Source organism: Bison bison, unplaced genomic scaffold (assembly GCF_000754665.1).
Source record: "Bison bison bison isolate TAMUID 2011002044 unplaced genomic scaffold, Bison_UMD1.0 scf7180017864327, whole genome shotgun sequence".
NCBI classification, from domain to species: domain Eukaryota; kingdom Metazoa; phylum Chordata; class Mammalia; order Artiodactyla; family Bovidae; genus Bison; species Bison bison.
The window spans coordinates 2,709,672-2,727,681 of NW_011494899.1; the positions used below are offsets into that span (position 1 = coordinate 2,709,672).

The 18,010-nt window shown below is 36.6% G+C and overlaps 1 protein-coding gene and 1 pseudogene across 3 annotated transcripts in view; one reads left to right on the plus strand and one right to left on the minus strand.

Moving 5' to 3' along the window:
* CRY1 (cryptochrome circadian clock 1) overlaps positions 1 to 18,010 on the plus strand; it is a 96,216-nt gene that overhangs the window by 43,150 nt on the left and 35,056 nt on the right. The window lies entirely within an intron of this gene.
* Positions 6,807 to 8,965, minus strand: LOC104998342 (annotated as a pseudogene).

Below are 18,010 nucleotides of genomic sequence, written 5' to 3' on the forward strand. Positions count from 1 at the left end.
TATGGCCCCAAAAGCATAACGTTGAAAAGAGGAAAGACTTAAAAATCTGAGACAGAAGAATTCCTTTCCAAGAAGTTGAAAAAAAATCAGAAAAAAATAAACTACAAGAAGATGAAGAAAATAATGAATATGAACACAAATTAAAACTGGAAAGTTTATTTCCAACTTTTAAAACAAACAAGAATAAAACAAAATCCCCAAAGCACTTTGTCCTGTATTTTCCCAACTTAATAAATAGAAATTTTATCCTGTCATGTGCCCTGAATTGGAAATCAACTTTGCTCTCTGTCTCATATCTCACATTTTTCATATGATCCTATAAGTTATACCTTAAAAATATATCCAGAATCTAGTCATTTCTCATTCCCGTCATTATTACAGCTTGAGCTCAGACATCATTATCTCTTACCTGGATAACTGCTTTAATTTCTTAATTGATCTCTTAGCCCAGTTCTTCATCTGATAGTCAGAATTACCCTGTAAAACCTTTGTGTTGCTATTGTTCTCTTAACTTTCCAGTCCGTTTCCATTTCTCTTAGTGCAAAAGGCAAAGAAAACTCTTACAATGGCCAGTTCAGGTCATTTTAGTCGCTCAGTCATGTCCGACTCTTTGTGACCCCATGAACTGCAGCACGCCAGGCCTCCCTGTCCATCACCAACTCCCGGAGTCCACCCAAATCCATGTCCATCAAGTTGGTGATGCCATCCAACCATCTCATCCTCTGTCGTCCCCTTCTCCTCCTGCCCTCAATCTTTCCCCAACATCAGGGTCTTTTCCAATGAGTCAGCTCTTCGCATCAGATGGCCAAAGTATTGGAGTTTCAGCTTCAACATCAGTCCTTCCAATAAACACCCAGGACTGATCTTTAGGATAGACTGGTTGGATCTCCTTGCAGTCCAAGGGACTCTAAAGAATCTTCTCCAACACCACAGTTCAGAAGCATCAACGAGGCCTTAAGTAATTTGCTCACCTCATCTATTCTTTGCCTTCTTCCTTTTCTTCCCTGAGCAGCAACCATATTGACCATCTTGCTATTCCTCAAACATGCTGTTCAATCTCTAGGCTGTTGCTCTTCCCCAATACCCTCTTGGCTTTGCTGTTGTTGTTCACTCATGTCCAACTCTTTGCAACCCCGTGGACTGCAGCAGGCCAGGCTTACCTGTCGTTCACCATCTCCTGGAGTTTGCTCAAACTCATATCCATTGAGTCAGTGATGCCATCCAACCATCTCATCCCTTCCTTCAATCTCTCTCAGCATCAGGATCTTTTCTAATGAGTTGGCTTTTTGCATCAGGTGGCTGAAGTATTGGAGCTTCAGCTTCAGCATCAGTCCTTCCAATGAATATTCAGGGTTGATTTCCTTTAAGATTAACTGGTTTGATCTCTTTGCAGTCCAAGGGACTCTCAAGCATCTTCTCCAACACCACAACTCAAAAGTATCAATTCTTTGGCATTCAGCCTTCTTTATGGTCCAGCTATCACAGCCATACATGACTACTGGAAAAACCATTGCTTTGACTAGAAGGACCTTTGTTGGCAAAGGTCTGCTTTTTAATATGCTGTCTAGGTTGGTCATAGCTTTTCTTCCAAGGAGCAAGCATCTTTTAATTTCATGGCTGCAGTCACTATCTGCAGTGATTTTGGAACCCAAGATAATAGTCTGTCACTGTTTCCATTGTTTTCCCCATCTATTTGCCGTGAAGTGATGGGACCAGATGCCATGATCTTTGTTTTTTGAATATTGAGTTAAGCCAGCTTTTTCACTCTCCTCTTCCAGCTTCATCAAGAGGCTCTTTGGTTTGTTTTTGCTTTCTGCCATAAGGGTGGTGTCATCTGCATATCTGAGGTTATTGCTATTTCTCCTGGCAGTCTTGATTCCAGTTTGTGCTTCATCCAGCCTGACATTTCCCATGATGTACTCTGCATAGAAGTTAAATAAGCAGGGTGACAACATATAGCCTTGACGTACTCCTTTCCCAGTTTTGAACCAGTCCATTGTTCCATGTCTGGTTCTAACTGTTGCTTGTTAACCTGCATACACATTTCTCAGAGGCAGGTAACGTGTTCTGGTATTCCCATCTCTTTGAATTTTCCAGTTTGTTGTGATCTACATAGTCAAAGGCTTTAGTGTAGCCTCATTTCAGAACTTTGCTGAGTATCACCTTATTAATGAAATCTTATCAATTAGCCCAAACAGCAATCCTTTCCCCCATACTTGGCATTCCCTACTGTAAGTGGTTACTACCTGTTGTTGTTCAGTTGCTAAGTCTTTTCCAACTCCTTGTGACCCCATGGACTGCAGCATGTCAGGCTTCCCTATCCTTCACTGTCTCCTGGAGTTTACTCAGACTTATGCCCATTCAGTTGGTGATGCTATCCAACCACCACTGGTAGAGATGTGAAAATAATATTTATGTAGGAAGGAACTTTCCAAACCTGTTTATTTCAGGATGCAGTGCTCTCAATCATCGGCTTTTTTTTGTTTTATTTTGAAATAATTTTAGGCTTATGGAAGAATTGCAAAAATAATAGTTACTGTATACCCTTCACCCAGCATCTCTTAATGTTAATATCTTATATAGTCATAGTATAGTTATCAGAAGTAAGAAATTAGCATTTATATGGTGCTGTTAATGGAACTACAGACTTTATATAAATTTCACAATTTTTCCACTAACATCTTTTTCTGTTTCAGTATCCAGTCTAGAATTCTCCATTGCATGTCTCCTTATTTTCTTCTGGCTGGTAACAATATCTTGGTCTTTCCTTGTCTTTCAAGACCTTAAGAATTTTAAAAGTACTTACTAATTAGGCATTTTGTAGGATGTCCCTCAGTTTGGACTTATATGATGTTTTCTCGTGCTTGAGGCTTTGCATCTTTGAAAAATACCACAAGTGATGTGGCTTTCTCATATGACGGGAGACATGGTATCAATGTGTATTATTATTGGTGATATTGATCATTGGCTAAGAGAGTGTCTGCTGGGTTTCTCCATTGTAAGATTACTATTTTTTTCCTTTGTAATTAATAAATATTTTGGGAGAGATATTTTGAGGTTATATGAAAAGTCAAAGTGTTAGTTGCTCAGTCGTGTCCAACTCTTTGTGACCCCGTGGACTGTAGCCTGCCAGGCTCCTCTGTCCATGAAATTCTCCAGGCAAAAATACTGTAGTGGGTACTATTCCCTTCTCCAGAAGATCTTCTGACCCAGGATCAAACCCAGATCTCCTGCATTACAGGCAGATTTCTTTATCATCTGAGCCACCAGAGGTTATATTAGTGTTCTTTTTCTTCTTATAATTTCAGATACTAATTTTTATATTCATTGGTGGCTCTTGCTTGATTGAAGCAGTTATTAAGTGCTATTCCAATCATGATATTTTTCATCTCTTCCATATTTATTAGTTGGATTTCTTCTGTAATTGAAGAATTGTTCCTTCTCCCTCCACATATTTCATTATTCAATAATTTATAAATTTGTGGATTTATGTTTGTTTTGTTCTTTGGGTTATAATCTATTACCATTGCTGTTTGTTTTGTTTAAATTGGTCCACCTTTGATAGCCATCTTATTTTTAGACATGCACTCATCTTATTTTTCTTTAGCACTTCCTTACTTTCTGGCACCATGAAATGCTCCAGCTCATCTTATATAATTTTTGGCTCTGCTCTGAAATCAGCTACCACTCTGTAGAATCCTTGTTCTTCTTATTAGAGAAGGGTATTTGGAAAGCAACATTTGGGTACTTGTTTCATCTTTTATAGCGTTTTTTTCCTTCTCTGGCACTTTTTTCCCTTTTCTTTTTCATAGTACTACCAGCATGAAAACCTCTAAAAATCTTGACTTAATGTCTAGAGGAAACTAGCATTATTAGAAGAGAATTTTCTGGTAGGAATATCAGAAAACCAATACATATAATGCTGTCATTTGCTTTTGTACATGTGTTACACAAATTTTATTTAGTTCTGTTTTAATCCTCTAAAGCCTAGAAGTAGATTTTCAATATGATTTTTTTTGCCTATCGTCATAGGATTAGAATGTTGTGGTTTCTAAAAATACACATGGAATAGTAAAAGTCTTAGATTTCAAGTACCTTTGTGATTTGGGGATTAGGGAGACATATTACATAACCATACTAGTTTAAATTAACCTCAGAAGTTAAAATATATTTCAAGAAAGACTGAGGTAAACTGTTGTCACAGAGTGCTGTGATAGATACTGTAGATCCAGATCAGTTATATCTTTGTTAAGTTGTAGAGATATTCCTCAGCATAATTGCGTTCCTTTTATAATACTTTGGGTTCATTTAGTTTGACTTATAGTTCTCTCTCTAAGCATAGAACAACTTCTGTAAGTAGTTATATAACATCTATAAAGATGAGACGTTTCTTATTTTCAACCATGAAATTAATGGGATGCGTTTGAGGTCTGTGACTGGTTCATAACTCACTTATTAGTAATTACATAAAATTAACCCCTTTTGTTCCTGAGAATTGCATCAGACTTAGGATTCTCAAATTTCAGTTTGATTTCCATGTTATCTTTTCTCCCCCCCCTTTTTTTTTTGACCCTTTCATCATCTCACCCTCTTCTCTATCCTTTGTTCATTCTTTCTTCTTTATCCCATCAGTCTTCTCTGTCCCATATACTCTTGCTTCTTTCTGTCATGTGTCCTTATTTCTCTCATGTGTTATTACATCTTTATCACATTTATCTGTCCTCTCTCTGACCTTTTCTTCCATCAGTCATTCTTCCCATATTTCCTTCTAGGAATACACATAATAATCCTCTGCTTCCGTATATCCAGACCTCATTCCATCCTTTCTCTTCTTTTTCTTCTGTCTCCCCAACCTTCTTTCTGTCCTGTCCATTCAAAGTGAAGGTCCTTTTCTTCCATCAGTTCTTTTCCTTTCTCCTTATGACTGCCATATATGTGCTGATGAATTCCAGTTTTATATCTTGCAATCACACTTCTGTCTTAGACTCCAGATTTAACAATCCCACTTCTGTTGCTGTATTACTTCTTGAATATCTACCCAGATACCAACTGCTCTTATCATTTTCACTATTACCACTCCTATTCATGGCACCATCATCTCTTCTCTAGAGTAGTATAGTAGTCTCCTCAGTAGTTATCCTATTTCTACCCTTTGCTGATACTCATTTCCCCCATCAGTCCAAGAGATTATTCTAAAAGTTATCATATCATGTCCCAGTGTTTGCACAAAACCTTTTAAAGGATTCCTATCTTTTAAAATTATTATTGAGGTAAATTGGTGTATAACACTGAAGTTTCATTTGTATGTTATGATTCAATATATGTGTATACTGTAGCATGCTTATCACAAAAACAGTCACCATACAGTTGACCCCCTTTGCCTTTTTTGTGCTTCTATCCTCTCTGATAACCACGAACCTTATTTTCCACAGACGAAAATAAAAATATTATTAAATCTTTTTTCCCCAGCTTTATTGATATATAATTTACATGTAACTAGTCTTTTTCTGAGAGAGAGAAATTTCAAATAAGACAGACTACCGAGACGCATTACACATTGATCTGGAAAAGCATGCTTTTGAACACATGTTAGATTTTATTTATTTGTATGTAAATCCTTTAAAGCCTAGAAGTACATCTTATACTTGATTTTGGCCTAACCTGGTAGAATCATAATGCTGTGGTTTCTAAAAATAGACAAGGAGTAAGAGTTCTAGATTATAAATAGCTTTGTGTGATTTTTGAGATCAGGGAGGCTTAAGTTACATAGGTTGTATTAGTATAATTTGATTTCAGAGATTGAGTGATCCTGACCCTTTTAAACTCTAATTATTAATTTTAATAATTTTCTGTGTATTCTTTTTCTGTATATTGATAGTGTCAACTCTCATGCCATCTGTAAATAACTGTGCTTTTGTTTCTTCATTTCCTTTTATCTCTTGATCTTATTACTATATTTGTTAGTCCTGCTAGTACCAAGTTGAATAGAAACAGTGGCAGGCATCCTTGTCTTCTTCCTAGTCCTGAAATACTTAAAACATTTTGCCATTAAATAGAATGTTTTCTGTACTTTTTGTAAATGCCCTTTCACCATTAAGGAGGTTATCTTCTAGTCCTGGTTTGTTGAGGCAAAATGGAAATTGCATTTTAATAGTTACTCTTCCTGTATCTGTTCTGATTTTGGCATCCAGGCAAGTCTCATCTCATAAAGTCAGTTGAGGAGTGTTCCTTTTTCTCTATACTCAGTATGAGGTTAGAATCTTCTATAAAATTAAAACTGTCTATTTTATGAATGTTTGTTACAATTCATCTGTATGACTGACTCACTCTTATGATTTTCATGTAAGATTTTTAACCACGAATTCAATCTCTTTAATAGCTATGAGATCATTTCATGTTCTTTTTTTGCTCTTGAGTCAGTTCTGGTGAGTTTTAAATTTCTTCCTGAGTAACTTTTGATAAGGAATTCATCCACCTTATCAAAGTTTTCAGATTTATTTCCTTAAAATTTTCATACTGTCTTATTTTCCACTTAATCCCTACAGTATCTGAGATTATATCCTCATTTTAACTTTTTTTTTAACCTGTGCTCCCTGAATTGGGGGTGCAGAGTCTTAACCACTGGGTTACCAGGTAAGTCCCTCTTTTTTATTCTTAATATTGTTTATTTCACCTTCTCTCATTTTTTCCCTTAATTTACCTTGTCAGATATTTATAATATTGTTTCTTCAAGCAATAAATTTTGGCTTGTTTCTATTATATATGTGTTCTCTTTTCACTAATTCCTGCTTTTCGTTTTTCTTTGATCATTTCCTTCTTTCCTTTTTCTTCTTTTTTAGAACAATAAACACCTTTATTACTTGAGCTAAGGTATGAGGGAGGAAGATTTGTTTGCCTTTCCAGGCCTTGATTTTCTTCAGATGGAAGTTCAGCCCCTTGCAGTCTAGCACATAGTCATCTGCTTGGCCACACTGGCCTGGTCTTGAAACTGCATGCAAGAAGCTTTCGCTCCTGGAACTGCTCCTTCAGAAAACTGCTGATTTGAGCATTCTCTTTTTCATCATATTTCTTCTGAATTTTCTTAGATCATTTTTTATTGTTGTTGTTTAAAATCCCTTCTTCCTTGAGAGTCAGCTTGGCTCCATTCTTGCAGCCCAGAGGCAGTGCATAGTGGGACCCCTACTTCTCTCAGAATAGTGTGCTGTCAGTGAGCAAGATGCAGTTCTTCACTAGGGTCTTGGTACTGACCAGCTCATCATTGGATGCCCTGTGAACAACATCTTTAATCCTTGCTTTGCACATACAACACTCCAAGCCTCAGTAAAATTTCCCCATGTCCATGTCCAGCCTCAAGATACGGTATTTCTTGTTGCCTCCCTGCACATGGACTGTGTGTATGAGGCCAGAATCAATCTTAGTGTTGGCAGCAGGGATTCTCAGCTCATACTTCTGCTTCCTGTGGTAGGGCTTTCTTGCTCCTGGTCTTGTGGCACTTGTGCCAGTTGTCCAGAAAAATACCTGTTGCTCAGTGCTGGCTGGAAACAGATCATTTCCTTCTTTGTGTTAATATTTTTTAGGACCTTATTTATTCGGCTGTTTTCCTAACTCAATTTCAAGTCTTTTTTTCTAATGTAAGCGTTTAAGCCTATATACACCATTTATTTATATATCAATAACCTCAGATATGCAGATGACACCACCCTTATGGCAGAAAGTGAAGAGGAACTGAAAAGCCTCTTGATGAAGGTGAAAGAGGAGAGTGAAAAAGTTGGCTTAAAACTCAACATTCAGAAAACGAAGATCATGGCATCTGGTTCCATCACTTCATGGGAAATAGATGGGGAAACAGTGGAAACAGTGTCAGACTTTATTTTTCTGGGCTCCAAAATCACTGCAGATGGTGACTACAGCCATGAAATTAAAAGACGCTTACTCCTTGGAAGAAAAGTTATGACCAACCTAGATAGCATATTGAAAAGCAGAGACATTACTTTGCCAACAAAGATCCGTCTGGTCAAGGCTATGGTTTTTCCAGTGGTCATGTATGGATGTGAGAGTTGGACTGTGAAGAAAGCTGAGCGCCGAAGAATTGATGCATTTGAATTGTGGTGTTGGAGAAGACTCTTGAGCGTCCCTTGGACTGCAAGGAGATCCAACCAGTCCATTCTGAAGGAGATCAGCCCTGGGATTTCCTTGGAAGGAATGATGCTAAAGCTGAAACTCCAGTACTTTGGCCACCTCATGCAAAGAGTTGACTCATTGGAAAAGACTGTGATGCTGGGAAGGATTGGGGGCAGGAGGAGAAGGGGACAACAGAGGATGAGATGGCTGGATGGCATCACCGACTCGATGGATGTGAGTCTGGGTGAACTCCGGGAGTTGGTGATGGACAGGGAGGCCTGGCGTGCTGCGATTCATGGGGTCACAAAGAGTCGGACACGGCTGAGCGACTGAACTGAACTGATACCATTTTTTTGTTGTTTTGTATTCTGTACATTTTAGATATATTTTCCTCATTATCAATCAGTTCTAGGTTTTTCCTGAAATCCATTGCGATGCTCTTTGTCCTATAAATTGTTTGAAGAAGTGTTTTTTAATTTCAGAATGTATGCCAGATACCAGTTCCTTTAAATTTGTTGATAGTGTTATGACCTAGTACAGGTCAATTTTCATGAGTATTCCATTTATGCTTGAATAAATGTTCTCTGTTTACTGGGTATAGTGTTCTCTGACTGTCTTATGTCCTTTTCTTTTGTTTTGCGTAGTTTCAATATGATATAGCTAGATGTGGATCTTTCTCTGACTGTCTCATCTCCCCATCTGTGTATCTCTGCTCATTTCTATCTGTTCATTTTTCTATTTTTATTTTCCCTTCTCTCCATCTAACCTCCCATCTCCAGCTCCACATCCCTCTTTTCTTACATGAGAAGAGAGAGGCGTGAGATTCATGAACTTGAATTGCCATCTTTCGGTGGTTCTGGAAAATTCTCAGTGAAATTTAGGCCTCTCATTCTTCAACTTGTGGAATAAATTATTGTTTCCTTGTGTATTTTATGATTGATTTGTTGGTTGGTTGGTTGATTGACTTTTGGTAGAACTTTTTCTGTAGAAAATGAAGTGTTGGTTGAAGTTGAGAATCCAGAGAGTATTTATACTTTCTTTTAGCAATTATCTCAGATCATAACCAACCTGGGACCACATTAAAGGCAATGATATGCTTGAGGTGTTTGGTACCATTTAAATTCCATGAATTTGCATTGAGATTGTGCTTTGAGGGGGATGCACTAGAATTTTTAAATAAAATAAATAATTTTAGGTTTGTAGAAAATGTGGAAATATAATACAGAGAGTTCCTGATTACTCTGTACCAGTTTTCCCCGATATTAACATCTTAACATTAACACCATATTTTTGTCAATACTAAGAAATCATAGCACTAGCTAAATTCTGGACTATATTCAGATTTCCTCTAATGTTCTTTTTCTGTTCCAGGATTCCATCCAAAATACCACATTGCACTTAGGCTCCTCTGTTCTGTGCCAGTTCCTCGGGCGTCCCTTGTTTTTTATGACCTTTTTGATTTAGTCATCTGTCTTATAGAATAGCCAGCCTCAGTTTGGTTTTGTCTAATATTTTTCTCATCTTTAGAGTGGGATTATTGCTTTGTGGAAAATATCACAAAAAAATATCTCATCGTATTGTATCAAGATGTACCTGATACTCAACTGACTTTATCACTGGTGATGTTTGCTTTGATCATGTGGTTAAGGTTTGCCAGTTTTCTCCACTATAAAATCACTGTGTTTATCCTTTCCATTCAGGAATGGGAGATTTTATTTTCTTTCAACTCTAACCAAGTAGAGACAGGCAAGTTTCCTTCCTGTCCTAGTCTGCCCTATTAAGGTTTATGTCTACTGTACAGTTGAGCTGTGCATGGAGCTCTTTAAAGCTCAGGCATAATATTGAGGGTCTTTTATTAGTTTTTTCAGTTGAATGGGCCTGGACTTTATCTCCTGTCCTCCTCAACCTGGATTATGTTCAAGGTTTCCAGGAATCTGTACAAATCCTCAAGGTTAAAGCTGTCCTTAGCATGCTGCTTAACCTATTTATGACTCCTTACTTTTGGAGCACTCCAGTGAATTATGTTTAAAAGTTTTATTTATTTTTGTTAACTTGTTAGTTATTTCCGTTAGAGTATCTTAGTCCAATGTCCTGTCAGCGACAGAAGTTTGTAGGTTTCTTTTGACCCTGATTTTGAATATTTTTTGAAATGTTAACACTTGTGTTGGGGGGAAGTAGTTTAGTGTTAGAAAGTATGATACGTTCTCCCAGTTGCTCACTACCCATCCATCCCTCAACCAAAGACACACAGTTCTTTTGAATTTCTTTTTTTTTAATATTTATTTATTTATTTGGCTGTGCTGGGTCTTAGTTGCTGCATGTGGGATATAGTTCCCCAACCGGAGATGGAACCCAGGTTCCTTGCATTGGGAATGTAGAGTCTTAGCCACTGGACTACCAGGTAAGTCCCCTTTTGAATTTCTTGACTTAAGGATACTGTTTTCCCTGCTTTGAATGCTCTTTGCTACTTGATCCTCATGATCAACACCTGTTGATTACAAACTCTGCTCAAATGTTTTCTTGCTCATGCCTCGTATCTCCTTTCCTCTGCCCCCATACACGGTTTGATTTCTTCTGTGCTGCTGTAATATACCCTTCATTAAAAAATATGAATACATATATATCAGTGTTGGTTTGAATATTGTGGTAGATATTATTGTTCACTTACAGAAAATTTATGCTTCTACCTTCTTGAAGTTTGGCTTGGCCTTGGGACCTTCTCTGACCAATTAAAACTGGTGAGAAAGGCCTAGTCCTGGTCTTTAAGAAGGTTACAATTCTGTGGCCAATATTCTTCCTTCCTGTCTTCATCTATTACAATCAAATTAATGCTTCAAGGCTTTTTTCTACCATCACCTTGGAATTTTTTGCCTCAATTTCTCCCCATCTCAAAAAAAAAAATCCAAAAGATTTCTCCTTCCTGATTTTTCAAAGCAAATTTATGATATTCATAAGTGTCTCATATATTTCATTCTACCATAACAGGTTCTGTTATATTCATATCGTGTACATTTTCAGGTTTCTTTTCTAGATTTTAAGCTCCATAAGTGTTGGCATTTCCTATCATTTATCATGTGTTCCTCAAATCAATAAAATTATGTGAATAATTAATAGTGTCACTGCCTAGAAGATATTTTAGGAGTTTATTGGGGCATTTTGGGGGGTTACAGTGTTTGAAAGTTCCTAGTAGAGTTAGTGAGGAGAGGCCAAGAATGGAAAACTTCTTGCAATGCTCAGGACAATCTCTCAAAATAAATAGTTGTCCTGAGTCCCACATAACTGAAATAGTCTACTAGATATTTCATGTGAGTGAAAAACTTATTCATGATCTTCGGAATCTAGAGCCTAAATTCATTTTTACGTGTAAACAGTTATTTTTTACACAATTTTAATATGCATTGAGTGCTCCTAAAATATGTTTATCACCCATGTAAATCAGGGAAGACTGAACTTTGTCAAGAACTTTTCTAAGTCTTGCTTAACATTACAGAAAAGCCTGTTACCAAAGGCAGTACTGTTCATGGTATTTTAGTCACCGATAATACAGCCGTGTCATTCTGTTTTTGAAGCTGTTGAATTTTAAATGATTCTGTATGTAGGTGTAGGCATCCAGTTAATTCACTGCCTTTTTGTTTCATCCCCAGATATTTACTTATGGGAAGTAAATGTTACTTCTGTTTAAAATATAAATTACTTTCCTCAAACTTCCTTCATGTGTTACATTGGAGCATTATATTAATGCTTTTAAATTGTATATAAGGATGTTATATTATCTGTGAATTTCAGAATTTATAAGAGGCAGTGAAAAATATTTGTTATAAAAAGTGACATTGTGTCATGGTATTAGACCACAGATTTATGAACCATTAGAGCCTGGCAAAATAAGAAATTTACTTTTAAAGTATATGTTTAATCCTCTTTCAATATTAAACTGTTTTCTTCAGGGAACGTGTATATCACAAATATTCTGATAATTTGAGTAAAGTTAGATAAGAACACCAAAATTTTGTCACAAACCAGAAAAAAAGCATATGTAAACTTTAGTCAGTTTATGGAGAGACAAATTACTATTTATATCGATAATTTTTGAATTTCTAATGAAACACCATAGACTGCTTAATGACTGAGACTCTCCATTTTTTCTTTTATTATAGTTAATATATCCAGACCTTTTATTTTTAAAAATCTAACCATTGTTTCATGAGGAGGAAGAGTAGAAAGAGAAGATATTTTGCATGTGGTTTTAATGATCTTAATTTATATTCTGTAAGTCAGTTCTCTAGGGTCAGCAGTGAATTGTTTTGGTTGAGATATTTGAAGTGTAGTTTTCATCATTGAGCATGTGATAAGATATATTTTATAAACTAAAGTGCAGAACCAGATGGCTTTATTTTGGTATGATACATGTTAATTCATAATGCCTTGTTTTTTTAGCAGGAATGGGATTATGTTGTATCTTACTATTGCCTTTTTTAGACTATTTTATAGACAGAACTAGAAATTCAAGTTATATAAAGCTTTCTAGCACAGGCTGGAAAGTAGGTCATTGTTATGGGGAGTATACCAAACTGCCCACTGGTTGCTATAGCAATGACCTACTTTAAGAAACTATTTCTGTTGATTCATGTTGAAATCATCTTTTGGAACTGGTATAAGGAAACTCACCACATTTAATTTTTTCTAATAGCAATAAGGTAGTGATCACTGGAGGTTTTAAAAAAAATCCTTAAAATATTTAAAGTGAAGAAATGTATTTTCTTAACCTAACATCTCTTCAATTTATTGTGAAGTGCTGCAATTCATACTGTATTCAATAATTAAATATCAACAGAACTATTCTTCTGTTTAGGCAGTACAATTATGCAAAGGGGTGTAGTGAGTTTTACTAACATTTGTCCTGTTTAAAAATCAACCCAGTGCATGTATCAGTAGTTAATAGCATTATTAACTGAAGCTTCAAATGGATATGGTTTCAAGAAAACAGTAAACACGACAAACTGAATAAGGTCTGAAAATATGTTCCTATTTAAACTGTACCTTATGAGGAGTTCCCTGTTGGCCTGGTGGTTAGGAGTCCAGGCTTTCACTATCATGGCCCAAGTTCAATCCCTGATCCAGGATCTGAGATCCTACAAGCTGTGTATAATTTCATTGTATTAAATCAGTCCATTCAGCATTGGATTCCTATACTTAGGTACATGCATTTGTAATATATAAAGGTTGAAATTGATATGATCTGGAACACATTGAATCTGAACTCTGGCAGAACCCACTCTCTTCCCTGATGAGGGTCAAGGATGAAAGATTAGACTTTATATAGTACTCTTTGAAGTAACATTATTCCTTCAGTACTAAAAAGAAATCTTACCTGTCAATGAGTTGATACTTTTAACTTAGTGTATTGGAGATTTTACAGTGTTATCAAGGAAGAATTATATGCTTAGATATTAGTTGATTCAGGGTCTTAATTGCACCATATCTGTATGTATGTATATTCATATTCACATTTGCTTTGCCTTGTGGAAAAGATTTTCATCAAACCTTTGTTCAAAGTCACGTTCAGGGAAGGTTAAGAGTTGAGACGATTGTGTATATAGTTGTAGGCATCCAACTAATTCATTGTCGTCTGTTGTCATGCCCAGTTATTTATATATAAATATCATTTAAGAAACGAGATGCCAGTCCAGGTTCGATGCACGATACTGGATGCTTGGGGCTAGTGCACTGGGACGACCCAGAGGGATGGTATGGGGAGGGAGGAGGGAGGAGGGTTCAGGATGGGGAACACATGTATACCTGTGGCGGATTCATTTTGATATTTGGCAAAACTAATACAATTATGTAAAGTTTAAAAATAAAATAAAATTAAATTAAAAAAAAATACATGTTATTTTTTCAAAACTATAAGTTTTTCCCAAGGGAGAATAATTGTAACTTCTGTTTAATGAATATCTACCAAGTACTAGTGATTTTATACTTTTTCTAATCCTTTCATGAATTTGATCAAACTCCAGGATATAGTGGACAGAAGAGCCTTGCATGCTACTGTCCATGGGGTCACAGAGTTGGATGTGACTTAGCAACTGAACAACAACAAATCCTTTCAACAGATGTTACAGACATTTCTATAGGTCATTTTCTCCTATTTCTGATCTTTTCAGCAAACTGTGTAAGGCACATATTGAAATTTGTTTGCCAAATACAGAAACCAAAACACAGATAAAGTTAACTGTGTAGTTAGGCATGAGACACAGATACTTAATTTGAAATCCTTCAGGAGGAGAAGGTGATTTATATGATAGCTATCATGTAACATACAATCTGAAAGTTTCTCTGTGATGAGATACATTATGTCCCTTGAGAGTATATGGGATGGAGAAATCACTTTCATATGGAAGACTGAAAATTAGCAGAAAATAGAGATGGGAATTAGGAAGGTGCTCCAGGCCAAGAGAAGAGCATGGAACAAATTCCAGGAGATTGAATGTGTGTGGGGGAAAGTAGTTTAATTTGGCAGAAGGGAAAGAGGAGTGGCAGAAAAATGAACCTGGAACCCTAAGTTAGTCAAACAAAATAATTTGTTCTTTATTCTATAGGTGAATGAACCTTTGAAGACCTTTTTACAGGAAAGTGTGCCTCAGGAAAATTTGGTATTGGTACAAAGAACTATTTTAAGGCATTGAGCAAATAATACTAACATGAGATAACAAGAAGTAGAATTATTGTAGTAAAGAGGGGACTAAAATTATTGTAGGAATGATGAGACATATAATCATGCTTACTGTGGGTCAGGCACTGTTTTAAGAGCTTCACGTACATTAACTTATTTAATTCTCACAACAGTGCTATGATATGGGCCCTATTACTATCTCAGTTTAACAAATGAGGAAATTAGAACTTTCCAGGATTGGTTGAGGGATAGTAATTTGTTGCTATTAATTATTAAATTATAGGACATCTATGCAATGAGATACCATAAACTGTGAAAATTGATGCCATAGAAGTGCTTTGAAAGATGTTCATTATGTGTTAAAACAGGTTTCCATCATATATAATATTTTTCAATTTTGTTCTACTTTGAAGGAATATATGCTAATTATCAATTTTATACCTTTTATGAAGTTTAAAAAAGTATGTTTTCTCTCTTCTTTACCCCCACCCCAAACTTCCTCTCCCCAATAGTTGTTCAGTTGCTTAGTTGTGTCTGACTCTTTGCGACCCCATGGATGCAACATTTGAGGCTTCCCTGTCCTTCACCATCTCCCAGAGTTTCCTCAAACTCAGTGATGCATCCAACCATCTCATCCTCTGTCATAGCCTTCTCCTGCCTTCACTTTTTCCCAGCATCAGGGTCTTTTCTAATGAGTAGGCTCTTGGCATCAGGTGGCCAAAATATTGGAGCTTCAGCTTCAGCATAAGTCCTTCCAATGAGTATTCAGGGTTGATTTCCTTTAGGATTGACTGGTTTGATCTCCTGCAGTCCAGGGGACTCTCAAGAGTCTTCTCCAACACCACAGTTTGAAAACATGAATTCTTTGGTGCTCAGGGTAGCTATTATTAACAGGTTGATGAGTATCCTTGCAGTTATTTTCTTATACACATGTAACAAGTAGATATATGCAAAGTAAATTTTATTTTATCAAAATAATATATGCAGTAGTTTTAAAAGTCGTAGCATAGAAAGGCTTATAACAGAGAAAAGCAACACCATGTGTTCTCCATGCTGCTCTTTTCTTTCCTTCACAATTATTTTCTGAAATACATATTTGAATCTACTGTATCTCTTCAATTTTTATGTTAAGTTACAGTGATATAAACAATAATAGCCATGGAAGGAAAACATATTATGGAAGAAAAAAGCCATCAATAACATCTATTGGAGAAAAACACTATACTGGAATAGAATTTCTATTCCTTTGTTTTATGGAATGCCAAAACAAAGTTAATTTTGGTTGCAAAACTTTTTCCATTGCTTTAGTCCACATCATCCTGTACAACGTTTGTTTGGTTCATAGAGTGTTTATTGAAAAGCGTTAAGAATGCTTATTCAACTGTGAACAAGAAAGGGAAAAATAAGGGACTGGCTAATTATTAACTAGTCGAGGCTTACTACTTCATTTTATAAATTAATCAGGTCCTTTTTTTTTTTTCCTTTTCCCATCTTATTATCTGTCGTTGACTTACTTGTACTACATGAAAACTTTTCTACCCAAAACGTAGAATGTGGAGAACTCTGCTACTTCCTGTCTGGTCTGGTAGAGAAGATACTGAAACTCACACTGCAAAAGAGGTTTGAGGATTATCTCTTCCATGGATTATCTTTCCAGGACATTTTAGTTTTGTACTGTTTGAATTTAAGAAAACTTTAAAATAGCTAGTTCATTCAATTTGTTAATTTTTGATCTGAGTACCTCAGGGTCTGAAAATTATTTTGCCAAGCAAATACAGAAAACTATCTGCTTCCCAGTAAACATTTATCACCAAACATGATGTTATTCGTAGTTATGGATAATTTTATAAAACTTAGATGCTTTTATATTGCTTTAACAACAATAGTCAGCAACAATATTCTCCCCAAAAGATTTACACATTGGTAATGGTGGGTTGGGATCAGTTCAGTTCAGTTGCTCAGTCGTGGATGACTCTTTGCGACCCCATGAACTGCAGCACGCCAAGCCTCCCTGTCCATCACCAACTCCGGGAGCTTACTCAAATTCATGTCCATTGAGTCGGTGATACCATCCAACCATCTCATCCTCTCTCATCCCCTTCTCCTCCCGCCTTCAATCTTTCCCAGTATCAGGGTCTTTTCCAATGAGTCAGCTCTTCACATCAGGTGGCCAGAGTAATGGAGTTTCAGCATCAGTCCTTCCAATGAATATTCAGGACTGATTTCCTTCAGGATGGACTGGTTGGATCTCCTTGCTGTCCAAGGGACTCTAAAGAGTCTTTTCCAACACCACAGTTCGAAAGCATCAATTCTTCGGCACTCAGTTTTCTTTATAGTCCAACTCTCAAATCCATCTATGACTACTAGAAAAACCATAGCTTCAACTAGACAGACTTTTGTTGGCAAAGTAATATCTCTGCTTTTTAATATGCTGTCTAGGTTGGTCATAACTTTCCTTCCAAGGAGTAAGCGTCTTTTAATTTCATGACTGCAGTCACCATCTGCAGTGATTTTGGAGCCCAGAAAAATAAAGTCTTGACACTGTTTCCATTGTTTCCCCATCTATTTGCCATGAAGTGATGGGACCAGATGCCATGATCTTAGTTACCTGAATGTTGAGCTTTAAGACAACTCTCTCCTCTTTTCAGTCTCCTCTTTCACTTTCATCAAGAGGCTCTTTAGTTCTTCTTCGCTTTCTGCCATAAGGGTGGTGTCATCTGCATATCTGAGGCTATTGATATTTCTCCCGGCAATCTTGATTCCAGCCTGTGCTTCATCCAGCCCAGTGTTTCTCATGATGTACTCTGCATATAAGTTAAATAAACAGGGTCACAATATATAGCTTGACATACTCCTTTCCCTATTTGGAACCAGTCTGTTGTTCCATGTCCAGTTCTAACTGTTGCTTCTTGACCTGCATACAGATTTCTCAGGAGGCAGGTCAAGTGGTCTGGTATTCCCATCTCTTTAAGAATTTTCCACAGTTTATTTTGATCCACACAGTCAAAGGCTTTGGTGTAGTCAATAAAGCAGAAGTAGATGTTTGTCTCGAACTGTCTCACTTTTTTGATGATCCAATAGATGTTGGCAATTTGATCCCCGGTTCCTCTGCCTTTTCTAAATCCACCTTGAACATCTGGAAGTTCATGGTTCACATACTGTTGAAGCCTGGCTTGGAGAATTTTGAGCCTTACTTGGCTAGCATGTGAGATGCGTGCA